Genomic DNA, 14046 nt, shown 5'->3' with positions numbered 1-14046 from the left:
TGTAAGTTTGTATGGAATTCCCCCAGTTTTGATGTAAACTCTATGAAAATCGGTATTTGGGTTTTGGATTAAAAATAATTAAATACTTATTTCACCATTTTTTGGAAAATCAACCCTTAAGTTGGTAAAATAAGGGTTGACAGCTTATTTTAAAATTTGCCAATTTGAAAGCTGGCACTATGAAAGTTAGCCATTGCTCTACTGGTAAGATATAGTGAAACTTTAATTGTACCGTTTTTGGAAAATCAACCCTTATGTGGGTTAAATAAGGGTTGTAAGTTTGTATGAAAGTCCTCCAGTTTTGATGTAAACTGTATGAAAATCGGTATTTGGGTTTTCGATAGAATATAATTAAACACCTATTTCATTGTTTTTGGAAAATCAACCCTTAAGTTGGTAAAATAGGGTTGACAACTTATTTTAAAATTTGCCAATTTGAAAGCCAGCACTACGAAAGTTAGTCATTGATTTACTGATTAGATATAGTGGAACTTTAATTCTACCGTTTTTGGAAAATCAACCCTTATATGGGTTCAATAAGGGTTGTAAGTTTGTATGAAAGTCCCCCAGTTTTGATGTAATTTGTATGAAAATCGGTATTTGGGTTTTCGATAGAAAATAATTAAATACCTATTTCATCATTTTTGGAAAATCAACCCTTAAGTTGGTAAAATAAGGGTTGACAGCTTATTTTAAAATTTTCCAATTTGAAAGCCAGGACTACGAAAGTTAGTCATTGCCTTACTGGTTAGATATAGTGGAACTTTAATTCTACCGTCCTTGGAAAATCAACCCTAATGTGGGTTAAATAGGGGTTGAAAGTTTGTTGGGAAGTCCGCAGATTTTGAAACAAACTCTATGAAAATTGGTATTCAGCTTTCTGATTGAAAATAATAGAACACCTATTTTACCGTTTTTGGAAAATCAACCCTTAAGTTCGATTAATAGGGAATATAAATTTATTTTAAAATCCGTTAATTTCGAAACAAGGATTGTAAAAATAACATTTAGCTTTCTGGTTCAAAATAATAGAGCTTCTTTAACACCGTTTATGGAAAATCTACCCTTAAGAAGGTAAAATAGGGGTGGAAACTTCGTTTAGAAGCCGCGGCTTTTTAAGCAAAGTCTATGAAAATTGTTATTTGGCTTTCTGATTCAAAATACTAGGACACCTTTTTCACAGTTTTTGGAAAATCAACCCTTATATGAGTTCAATAAGGGTTGTAAGTTTGTATGAAAGTCCTCCAGTTTTGATGTAATTTGTATGAAAATCGGTATTTGGGTTTTCGATAGAAAATAATTAAATACCTATTTCATCATTTTTGGAAAATCAACCCTTAAGTTGGTAAAATAAGGGTTGACAGCTTATTTTAAAATTTGCCAATTTGAAAGCCAGCACTACGAAAGTTAGTCATTGCCTTACTGGTTAGATATAGTGGAACTTTAATTCTACCGTCCTTGGAAAATCAACCCTAATGTGGGTTAAATAGGGGTTGAAAGTTTGTTGGGAAGTCCGCAGATTTTGAAACAAACTCTATGAAAATTGGTATTCAGCTTTCTGATTGAAAATAATAGAACACCTATTTTACCGTTTTTGGAAAATCAACCCTTAAGTTCGATTAATAGGGAATATAAATTTATTTTAAAATCCGTTAATTTCGAAACAAGGATTGTAAAAATAACATTAAGCTTTCTGGTTCAAAATAATAGAGCTTCTTTAACACCGTTTATGGAAAATCTACCCTTAAGAAGGTAAAATAGGTGTGGAAACTTCGTTTAGAAGCCGCGGCTTTTTAAGCAAAGTCTATGAAAATTGTTATTTGGCTTTCTGATTCAAAATACTAGGACACCTTTTTCACAGTTTTTGGAAAATCAACCCTTAAGGTTTTTTAATAGGGGATGGAATTTTATTTTAAAATCCGTTTATTTGGAAACAAGGACTGTAAAAATAGGACTTAGCTTTCTGGTACGGAATAATAGATCTTCTTTAACAACGTTTATGGAAAATCTACCCTTAAGAGGATAAAATAGGGCTAGAAACTCTGTTTAGGATTTCGCAGCTTTTAGAGCAAATTCTATGTAATTTAGTATTCTGCTTTCTGATTGAAAATAACAGAACACATATTTCACCGTTTTTGAAATATTAACCCTTAAGGACGTTTAATAGGGGATGGAACTTTATTTTAAAAACCGTTAATTTGGAAGCAAGGACTGTAAAAAATGGTAATTGGCTTTCTGGTTGGGAATGATAGAACTTTTTTAACACCATTTATGGAAAATCTACCCTTAAGAGGGTATAATAGGGGTAGAAACTTCGTTTAGAAGTCCGCAGATTTTGAAGCAAAGTCTATGAAAATTGGTATTTTGCTTTCTGGTTGTAAATAATATATCACTTATTTTTCCACTTTTTGAAAATCAACCCTTAAGGTCGTTAAATAGGGGTTGGAACTTTATTTTATAATCCGTTAATTTGGAAGCAACCACTATGAAAAATTATCATTAGACTCAATAAAGCATCTGAGTCACTGTTTTTTTAGATCAACCCTTAAGACGTCTATAAAAGGGTGTATGCATTATGCCTTTCTGTTTACCCATCTGTTTCAGCATTTTTAGCAACTCAACCATCAACCCCATTAGGGTACTATTAGTAAAGAAAGTTTCTTTAAAAACCGTTATTGAAGTTACTTCCTTTGGCGTGTCTGAAAAAAGAGCATAGAAGAAATAAGCAGAGAAGTTTAGTGTAGGGCGAAATTCCACGGGCCGACGTAACATATATTTTTAACATGGGAATGTATTGCGCGCGCTGAAGAGCAGAACAGCGGTTATATAAAGTACCGTACCTAAAGGATAAAAAGGGTTCCGTTTTTATTTATTATTAAGACTTCGCTGTCTGTTCGTCTGTCCGTGTGTCACAGGGCTCTATCTCTGGAACTGTAATAGATAGACATTTGAAATTCTTACAGAGGATGCATAACTGTGGCCGCTATAACAACAAATAATAAAAATAAAAAAGTTAAACACAAAAAGCAGTTTGTGTTGTATTGGGACCCCATACAACACAAACTGCTATTCGATATTTTTCCAACTAACTTTTGAACCGTTAAAGGTAGACAGTTCAAATTTTCACAATGTGTGTACTTTAATGGTTGCTGCAATATTAAATACTAGAAATTAAAAAAAAAAAAAAATTTGGTTCTACGGAACCCTCCAGGTGCGGGTTTGACTTGCACTTGGCCAATTATTAGTAACGCGCAGACCCGCGGGCCACAAGGGAAAGTCGCGGGCCACACACTACCCGTGGGTGTCGGGTTGCCGACCGTTGGTGTTGAATATTATCTTTCAGAAATTTGCTGATAAAGTATCTATTGATGCATATGTACATAGGAATGTTTTTGAAATTCTACTAAGGAGGTAAAAGAAGTGTTATATGTATGTATACGGGAATCTTTTAGGTTCGAAGTTAGAAACGTGAAATTTCAGATAACGTCTATTCAGACAAATATACGACAACGTTAAAGGGGTGCAAATTTCATATATGATAATGCGTAAGTTTATTCAATTTAGCCTACATTTTGGTATACTGATTAGGTACATCGCAACTACTTTGGACACACTGCGTGCCAACATTTTGTCCTGCCGTGGGGTATGGTTGTGGTGGGTATGCGTGGATTAGTGATGGTGATGTGGTAGATACATAGACCTTGGATTAAAATTTTGGGCTAGAACAGGGCTACCCCGTATCCCCTGCCTGTCGTACTAGACTAAAGGGGGACTTTTGGAGTTGCGGGCGGCAAGAATGGGAGCTCTAACCGACCAGCCAGAGATCCTGGAAAGAACCGCTGTATGTAAGGCCCCATATAACATGGACGGTTCCTATGGAATAGTGTAAATAATAATTATTGTATCCTACATGAAACTTATATTTTAAAGAAAGTTTCATTACAGTCCACTAATTAGAGATTTTGTGTATGTTTCTGAAGAAAGCTTGACCAATTTAGGTAGGTACACAGTGACTAAAAAAAAGCTTTTATTAATTAAATATGAATGCTTCTTTATCGTTAAAATTGTTAAAGGTACAAATTTACGATTACAGTTATTTGTATGTCATATCATATTGTTTTACGCGGGCGAAGCCGCGGGTTCTGCTAGTTAGCATATAAATTTACGTAGCTCAGTTTGACCCTTTTCGCGGTCGATGCAACACATATTATAGTAATAATTTAATGTACATTTTTATTGTCCTTTTATTTTTTTTTATTTTTTTGTCTCTTTCTGTTATAATATTTCATTTGTGTTGCAACTATCTGAATAAAATGTTTCTTTTTTTCTTTCTTTTTTTTGTTAAATTTTAAATGGTTTTCGAATTCTTAATCTCTAAACCTAAAATAATGACTTTAGTTAGATATGTTTTGTATGTCGTAAATTGGCCTCGTTATTTCAATGTTGGGGCAGTTTGTATACAACAGTGTAACAAAATAAAAAATATTTTATACTAAGTTTTGTAAGCAATATAAATTAAAAATTACTACCAAGTTTCTTAAGTATCAAGAGAACAAACAAAATTAAAAACAAACAAAACGTGGATTGAGCATTACAGATGGAGATGCTGGGACTTGAACCCAGGACTTTCAGCATGCGAAGCAGACACTCTACCACTGAGTTACATCCCCGGTGATAAACGTTGCGAAATTAGTGAACATATGGATCATGGTGAATGATTTGAAAATAAAAGGCCTGCTATGGGGTACTTTTTGGGTACTAACAACAACAGCGCTAACAAATGGTTTTTTATGTACTGCGAAAACACCAAGCTAAGTTGGTTGTTTTTTATATTGTAGAAATAGCATAAGAATTACGTATTCTACACTATGGTAAGTGGCCATTACTGCCCATGTACGTACTTAGATAACATATCCCGGATAGTATTAGACTCTTAACTGAGTTCGGCGACCTTGCTACCCCTGAGGATTAAGTAAGAAAGCTTCGTATATGTAGGTATTTCTCTGTTACCACACCCTTCAAATTAGAATATAGCCACGTTCAACACTATTATAAGGCAAATATAACGGCGGCAATGCCTGTGGAGTCGAAACACGTATTATAATATTTTTTTTTATAATATAAGAGTAGCAGACGAGCATGCAGTCCACCTGATGGTAAGTGGCTACTGCCGCCCATGGACATCTGTAATCAACCCCAGATAGGATTAGATATTCCTACCTGAGGTCGGCCACATATGCACCGCTACCCCTGAGGACTAAGCTGGAACGCCTCGGAAAAGTCTGTCTCCCTTACCAAACCCTTTAAACCGGAACACAGCAGCGCCTAACTCTGCTGTTATTAGGTTGAAATAGGAGTGGCGGTGGTGCCGCCGGAGTCGAACCACAAAGGGTGCGTGCCTAGGATTTGAACCTCGGACCCCTCGATCGAGAGGCCGAGTTTCTTAACCACTAAGCTTTCACTGCTATAAAGTCGTGGTGGCGTAGGTAGTCGAAGGCCTGGGGCGAAGAATTGAATAGAGGCGCCCTGTGTTACAATTTGACTTGAGTGTATTGACAAATGTGTCTTAAACTTATTCGTCGAAAATTACATATGATTTACAGTGACCTTTTGTATTTCGCTTAGTTATATGCATTTCAAAGATTGTTTGGGAGGTATCCCGGACTGGGGGCCCGGGGCGGACCACCCCTCCGCCCCTGTTAGTCCGCTAGAGGCATACCCTTAAAAACATTGCTCTGCATGTAGGGCAATCGATAATTATAATATAACAATTATATTTAATTATCAGGTACATACATCCTACCTCAGTAGATGTTTCTTTAGGGTTTCGTACCCAAAGGGTAAAAACGGAACCCTATTACTAAGCCTCTGCTGTATACCCGTCTGTCACACGGCTGTACACACCTCTAGGACTGATATGATAACAAATAAAAAAAACATGAAATTTAGCTGGTATAGAAACCTCCGTATGCGACTTCGACTCAAATTAAAAGAAAACAATTTTATTTTATTTCATTTTATTTCATCTTATTTCATTTTAATTTATTTTATTATATTTTATTTTATTTTATTATAGTTTAATAACTAAAAACCACGCTAAAATCGCACAAGGAAAATCATTATTCCTGATTCCTGACGATCCTTTTGAGGAGAATGGGATAAAATTATTTAAATCGTGTATTGTTATCGGTTCTTGATAATTGATCGAAATTTTAAATAAATTGGACCGTTCAAAGTGGGTAAAAATCGAGTTCAAAGATTCCGTTACATACATACGTACAGGTCAAGCTAATAAAAGCGTGGTAAAAAGCAATCACATTAGTACATTCTAAAGAGCCTTCTAAAAGTTTAACGTAGGGTAGCATTTTTTAGATTAGATTTTTTATCTATTTATTAGATATAATCTTCTTATATATAAAATTCTCGTGTCACAATGTTAGTTACCGTACTCCTCCGAAACGGCTTTACCGATTTTCACCAAATGTTATATGCATATTGACTAGGTCTGTAAATCGGCTACTATCAATTTTTCATATCGCTAAGTGATAAGGGTTGTTCACCCTTAACATTTTTTTATTTATATGGCAACACAACGTTTGCCGGGTCAGCTAGTAGGTCTATTATTTTCGAAATTAGAATTTTGGTGCACTTTGTATATAGGTAATAGTGTAACGAAATAAACAATATTTTATACTAAGTTTTGTAAGCAATAGAAATTAAAAATGACTACCAAGTTTTTTAAGTATCAAGAGAACAAACAAAATTAAAAACAAACAAAACCTGGCTAATGTATTATTGATGGAGATGCTGGGACTTGAACCCAGGACTTTCAGCATGCGAAGCAGACACTCTACCACTGAGTTACATCCCCGGTGGAAATACTTGCGAAATTTGTCAATAGATCTTTCCTCTGCATTATAAATATAATAAAATATAAATTTTAAGTTGGTTTTAAGTAATTATATAAAACGATAACATATTTTTATCTCTAGGTTTAATACCTAATATACTTATTATGGTGTAATGTTTTTGTTTTTGTATTTTTGTATTTCTTTTATAAATATTTGTAGGTATATAACTTTATTCCTTTAAATATAATCTTAGGTATTTAAGTCTTATGTCATAATATAATATTACTTATTTAATAAGTTTGTACACAGTTTATAATAGTTAATAAATTGAGTATAAAATATAACAATAATTACAACTTTAATTATACAGGCGGCATTTTGAAAATTTGATTACGAAATGGAATCTTTAAAATTTACAATATTATTAGCTGACCCGGCAAATGTTGTGTTGCCATATAAATAAAAAAATGTTAAGGGTGAACAACCATTATCACTTAGGGGTATTAAAAATAGATAGTAGCCGATTCTCAGACCTACTGAATATGCATATATAATTTGGTGAAAATCGGTAAAGCCGTTTCGGAGGAGTACGGTATCTAACATTGTGACACGAGAATTTTATATATAAGATTGTTTTTTATATCTTCAGGATCGCACATTGGAAACAAGAAATAAACAAACATTTGAACAAAAGGGTTAGAGAAATATGACAACATTCCCCGAGAGGTGTTTTATGTCATAGGAGTAGTAAACGAGCTGACTAGCAGGTAGGTGTGTATTAGAAATTAATTATCACTTCCTTAAAACGGTGAAGGGAAACATCGTGAGGAAACCTGCACACCTGAGAGATTTATATAAAAATAAATCTCAAAGGTATGTGAAGTCTACCAATACGCACTTGGCCAGCGCGGCGGACTGTGGCCTAATCCTTCTCATTCTGAGAGGAGACCCGTGCCCAACAGTGGGACAATAATGGATTGATGACGACCTGATGGTAGTATTGGAAACCGCCCATAGCTAATAATCAACCCCAGATAGGATTAGCCTTCCTGATGTTAGCATTGTTAGCTGCAGATGCGTTGCTGCCCAGACTACTAAATTGAAACGCTTTATGAAAGTTTATCTTTCCTAGCACCCTCTTCAAGGTAAAACACAGCAGCGTTAACACTAGTTAATAGACAGAAATAGGTGTGGTGCCGCCGGGTACGAACCACAAAGGGATTTCACTTCAATGATTACCTTAAAGACGTTATAAATTCAATACCTGGCGCCCGCAAAACGGTGGACCAATTATTTTAATGCAACCCCATGATAGGGGTGTGAAAAGGGTTCAGAAGTATACGAAAGCAAAAAGTTTGTGTTTAAAAACTTATTATATTCGAATTTATCTTTACTAATATAATAAATGTAAAATGCTTTTGTGAGCGAATGGACGCATGGATGGTTTGTCATGCAAAAACGGCTTAAGGGATTTGGCACACACAGAGTTAATGATGTCTACTGATACCTACTCTACTGTGGTAAAAGAAGCCCACTGCACCGCAGGCAAAAGCAAGTAGAAAGTTCTAATAACAATATTTTTCTTACAAAGTATTGCAAAATAATCTAATGAAAACAGTAATCATTGACTAGATTATTTGTACAAATATTTTTTTTTATTTATTTAAACCCTTTAACCAAATGGCAATTATGACAATGTGGTGTTTTTTTTTTATTATATAAGAGTAGCAGACGAGCATGCAGTCCACCTGATGGCAAGTGGCTACTGCCGTCCATGGACATCTGTAATCAACCCCAGATAGGATTAGATATTCCTACCTGAGGTCGGCCACAGATGCGCCGCTACCCCTGAGGACTAAGCTGGAACGCCTCGGAAAAGTCTGTCTCCCTTACCACACCCTTCAAACCGGAACACAGCAGCGCCTAACACTGCTGTTATTAGGTAGAAATAGGTGAGGCGGTGGTGCCGCCGGAGTCGAACCATAAAGGGTTCTACCACCTTCTAACAAAGTATTGGTGGTTGTTTAGTTTAATAATCACTAGTACTATTTTAACGAAAATAAATTACCGTTTCCATATTTGGTTTGAGATCGCGAATAACTTTAGATGTTGAGTAACATAAATGTGGATGCAAGTGTTTTGTGTAAAAAATGGGTAGCCCGTAGATAACGAATAAGGATCCGTCAAAATGAACACGGATCGAATTGTAATAGAAAATATGTTTAGATGTAGAGAATTGTAAGAATTTCCAATTTGCGTTATAATTTTATAAGGATATTAAAAATAAATCAAGATTTAAATTTAGAAATTAGTGTTCAGATCTCGTGTACCAAAATTATTTGAGTATACTTATATAATTAAGACAGATAATATGGAACGATAAAATCTTGCGCACTAATTAGATATTAGTGTGTTAATTTAAAGAATATTTTAGATCGTTGCTTAGTTTTGTTAGAAGAATAGAGATAAAATCAAAACAAATTCACTGCGCTTAAAAACTATGCTAATTATTTATATCACACAATATTTGAATTAAGAACGCCTTTGTTAAGCGTAGATTTGGATCAAGCTTTACGACTTTCTAGCAGGTAGTTTGACGGTTTCTGTGACTTTCATAAAAAGTGACCTTTTAAATATTTGATTGTCGGGTCTCTTTTGTCCTTCCTGTGAACTACGGTAGGCGAACGGAATTTTGTTTGCAATTATGGTAACACATATATGTACGTACTGGTTTGATATTTATCGAACTGCTATAGGTATGAATAACCTCGTTACTAATAGGTGTCTTTGAATGCAGTGATAGCCTAGTAATTAAGAGACTTGGCCTCTATCGAAGGGTCCAGGGTTCAAATCCCAGGCACGCACTCCGTGATTTTTCAAAGTTATGTGCGTATTAGAAATTAATTATCACTTGCTTAAACGGCTGCTTAATCGCCAGGAAACCTGCATACCTGAGAAATCTTAAAAAAGTTTTCAAAGGTATGTGAAGTCTACCAATTCGCACTTGGCCAGCGCGGTGGACTATGGCCTAATCCTTCTCATTTTGAGAGGAGACCCGTGCCCAGCAGTGGGAAAATAATGGGTTGATTATGAGGTGTCTTTGAATATAGTGTTAAGTTTATTTTATTACTCAAAACACTGCAGTATTGCACAACATATTCTTTGATTGCATAAGGTTTTTCTTAAAACTTAAATCTACTTTTTTAAAACTCACAAAGTAATTAATGATGTGTTTTTAGATCATTTATAATAATTGCCCAAGTACGAGTCGAACTCACTAGAGGGGTTCCGTACTACGAAAGTTTCGGTTATTTTTTTTTTGTATTAGTTATCGTAGCAGGCATAAAAGTATACGCATTGTGGAAACTTGAACCGTGTACATATTTATTACGAAACGAAAAAGGTTCCGTACCTAAATAGTAAATAAGGGTTGTTTTTACCTTTTGGGTACGGAACCCCAAAAATTGAAGAATGGAACTTACAAATTGCTGCATCATCCCTGGTCATATCTTAAAAAAAGAATTAACCATAAAAGTCTGAAATTAGTAAATGTACTTTCTTGAGCTACTGCTACATCATCATTGGGAGAGATTTTTTTGTTTAACTTAAGCAAACGAGCATGTAGTGCAATTAACAGTTGTTATACATTTTATTGTCTTTTTCGTTGTTGTTTTATTTTTTATTTTTTTCTTTTGTTTTATGTTATTTTTTGTCTCTCTCTATTATCATCATTTGTGTTGCAATTATTATAATTAATAATGTTTCTTGTTAGCGGCCATGGGCATCAACTCCAAATAGGCCTCAAATCTTACATGAGGTCGGTCACGTATGCTACCCCTGAGGATTAAGTACGGTTTGTGTAAGTTTTTTTTTTTTATAATGTAAGAGTAGCAGACGAGCATGCAGTCCACCTGATGGTAAGTGGCTACTGCCGCCCATGGACATCTGTAATCAACCCCAGATAAGATATTCCTACCTGAGGTCGGCCACAGATGCGCCGCTACTCCTGAGGACTAAGCTGGAACGCCTCGGAAAAGTCTGTCTCTCTACCACACCCTTCAAACCGGAACACAGCAGCGCCTTACACTGCTGTTATTAGGTAGAAATAGGTGTGGCGGTGGTGCCGCCGGAGTCGAACCACAAAGGGTTCTACCACCTTAAAAAGTTTTCTTAGTTTTCTTTAAAATCAGAATACAGCAGAGCTGAATAGTGTTTATTAGGGATAAATAGTGGTGATATTGAAGCTGTTAAACAACGAAGGTTTCTACTTATACCACTTAAAAGTAAATAAATATTTACTTATTTAATTCTTGCTAGCGTCTATGTACAGATACCTTATTATTATTATAGAATAAATATTCATTGTTAGTTGATAAAGATATCCAGCTACTTAAAATTCAATATCGTGGGAAATTAAATAGAAGCAAAGCTCAAGTTAATTGAATTAACTTGTATTGTATTGTAACCAATGTATTTTATCTGCTTAATGAACTTCCCTGACATCATAAAAACGGTACAAGAAATGTCTTCCCATAATAAGAGCTAAGCCTCTTTGTAATTTAATAATGATAGGATTCCCATCTCACGGATACACCCGGGAACTCTTGATAAAAACAATTTCTGTGAGCTGCTTTAAAAACAATTGCTTTGTCCTTGTCGCTCGCTCAATAAATGATGAGACAAAGCGAGTGCATTCTTTATAATGCACTATTGTTGAGTTGAGATGTGCTTTTGCGAGTTGAATATAAAAATTTCACGGTTCAATCATCTCAAACGCTGTATACCTGTCCCGCTCTCACGCAGGACCGTCGAGTGTTGTTTCGCTCGCCTCGGAATCCTAGACGCAGCGCTGATATCGACGCAGCCTTATCACTGGCCATACAGCAAGCGATAATTACCATTATATCGGTGTATTACAGAGACATTTTGAATGCATTAGTCCCGGCTGAGAGGTTGTTCACATACCTGAATGGCCGTATCTTGTTGTACTATTCGAGAATGGCGCTCACATTCACATTTCACAGCAAAGTCAGTGTCGCTCGGATCGTCGAGGTGAGACGACGTGTTTTCGTCGCCGGGAGCCGGCGTCCGCGTGTTCGATGTAATTTATCGCGAAACGAATGTTATTAGTAGTCGATTCACATTTTTATCCTTTGGAATTGAAGTTTTAAATTATGTGTCGATGATGTGTTAATAAAGTTTTGTGTTTGGTGACGTTTTTTGAACTTTCGAGGCGGTGATTGGATATCGAAGTATCTTGAAGGTATGTCAACCAGTTTTGTGTGTAGTTTTTAATAATTACTTACGTAGGAGCGGATACGGGCGATTTCCTTTTGGTATGCAATACCAACCTGTTTATCGTCGACCAAGCGTGGGAAGGAATTTTGTTTGTATTTTAGCAATGCCTTTGATACTCGGATTGTTTTGTTGTTGTGAGGGATCTCGAAACATGTTCTGACAGGCTATGAATCTCAACACGTTCATAAATAATTCGGTTTGTGAGTCTGACAGACGTTTTGATGACTTAAGTTAGTTTAGGGCTTTATATTAAAGTCTTAGGTGTGTAAAGACGAGAAAGTTTGATATTTTTACCTTAGACTTCTTGTTTTAGGCTTTTTGTAACTTTTGCTAGCAGTTGGGTAATCTGATGTTAAGTGGACATGGTCGCTTTTGAAATTTGCAATATCAGAGCAGTCGCAAATGCATTGGACTGTGAAGGAGGGAGAGCATTTTTGCGCTTTTTCAAGTGCTCATTCCACATTCCACATTCTACACGCTCGCGGAAGAACTATCTTTTTCCTTTTTTTCGACGAACCAAATCTACTGGAAATAGTTCAAATATTTGGAATATTTTTGGTTATCGAAGAAACACGGTTTGTTTTTGCATTTGCATTTTGTCTTGTAGCTAAAGTCAACCGGTTATAGGAGAAAGTTTGATAAAAAGCGCTCATTACTTTTCGCTTTTTTTGCATTTTTGCTCTCGAATGGTATAGCTAGAACCAAAAATGGATGGTTAATCACCTTAGTTGAACAACAAAGAGTTGGAATGAAATTTAACTATTACTTACTTATTAATACTTACTTAGTTATTAATACGATGTTCTTTCATATTTCTTCATAATAAAATCCGGTAAATTTATGACCTATCGGCAGCTATCCCAATAGTATATCAAAAAACATTCTTTCAATCTTATCTGACACCAAATATCTATCTAAGCTTAAGATAATTATTTGATTTGGCCGTAAAACAACGTAATAATGTGATCATTTACAATTTGTATTAAAATATTATTTAAGGACTGAACACACAAAGGTACTTTTGAACCATAGATTAGTAAAGATACTTCGCCGCCTTGAAATGGAATGAAGCCACAAACGGCTTATTTGTAAGTTCTTTTTTTGAATTCTTGACAAATAAAAACACTTTTAGAGAAAATTTACGAATAAATAACTAATACTGCGTAATTTACATAATAAATAAATAATTACCTATTACAAATATTTTAGGGACATTTTAGCACGGAGACGTGGCAAAACTTTTTTACGCAACTATTTCAATTGTCAAAACTGGTTACATTTTCTTGTTAGGAGTGAGTAATCTTTACTAATCTATGTTTTGAACTATCAATATAAAAACTGAACAAAATTGTTCTAATTTAAATTTTACTTAAGATTACATAATTTTATCATGTTTAACAACAAAAGATAAGTAGGTAGTTAACATGTTTGTGTGTGTCTAGTGTAATTGAAGTAGTAACTGCCTTATCAGCACTATCATGACACAAGTTGCTTGGTAAACAGGAAACTTAAAATTGTCTACTTCTGTTCACATTTCGGTAAAATTATTTAAGTATCCTTGTTCTAATACTAACAAAACTTATGTTGGTCATTTACGTTTAAATCCAAACATATTTATTTAAAGTTACATATTTAGTTAAAGTAGATAAATAAAAGACGTTTATATCGTGTACAATTATCCATTTTGCGACGTGTTTGTGCATTTAATATACCTACTCAAATTTACTAATTTAAGGCGGAATTATCGCGTGGTTTATTGTCAATCAAAACTTGTGATAGATTTATAGCAAGAACTTGGCCCGATACACTACAGTGCGCCTAGATTACATTTGAGGCAGAATACCCAACGGGAAAAGAAAGCGCCAAAATGCCCGCGACTTGTGTGGATCATAAGAGA

At 35.0% G+C, this 14046-nt stretch overlaps 1 protein-coding gene and 2 non-coding genes across 4 annotated transcripts in view; 1 reads left to right on the top strand and 2 right to left on the bottom strand.

Moving 5' to 3' along the window:
* Window positions 1-4598: 4598 nt before the first annotated feature.
* Window positions 4599-4670, bottom strand: TRNAA-CGC (transfer RNA alanine (anticodon CGC)). Its single transcript has one exon. It is a non-coding gene; the product is annotated as a tRNA-Ala (tRNA).
* Window positions 4671-6799: 2129 nt separating this feature from the next.
* TRNAA-CGC (transfer RNA alanine (anticodon CGC)) lies at window positions 6800-6871 on the bottom strand. The gene has a single exon. It is a non-coding gene; the product is annotated as a tRNA-Ala (tRNA).
* Window positions 6872-11871: 5000 nt separating this feature from the next.
* The window catches only part of LOC140754158 (rho-related GTP-binding protein RhoN), a 204794-nt gene continuing 202619 nt past the window's right edge, over window positions 11872-14046 (top strand). For both annotated transcript variants that reach the window (XM_073089106.1, XM_073089105.1), the window contains exon 1: window positions 11872-12114. The gene's annotated coding sequence lies outside the window, so the exon portion shown is untranslated. The remainder of the gene's footprint in view (window positions 12115-14046) is intronic.

The sequence above is a fragment of the Epargyreus clarus genome, unplaced genomic scaffold (genome assembly GCF_041222505.1).
Source record: "Epargyreus clarus isolate Ecla_fem2 unplaced genomic scaffold, WU_Ecla_fem_2.2 ptg000027l, whole genome shotgun sequence".
NCBI lineage: Eukaryota > Metazoa > Arthropoda > Insecta > Lepidoptera > Hesperiidae > Epargyreus > Epargyreus clarus.
This window is presented reverse-complemented; position numbering and strand designations above follow the sequence as displayed.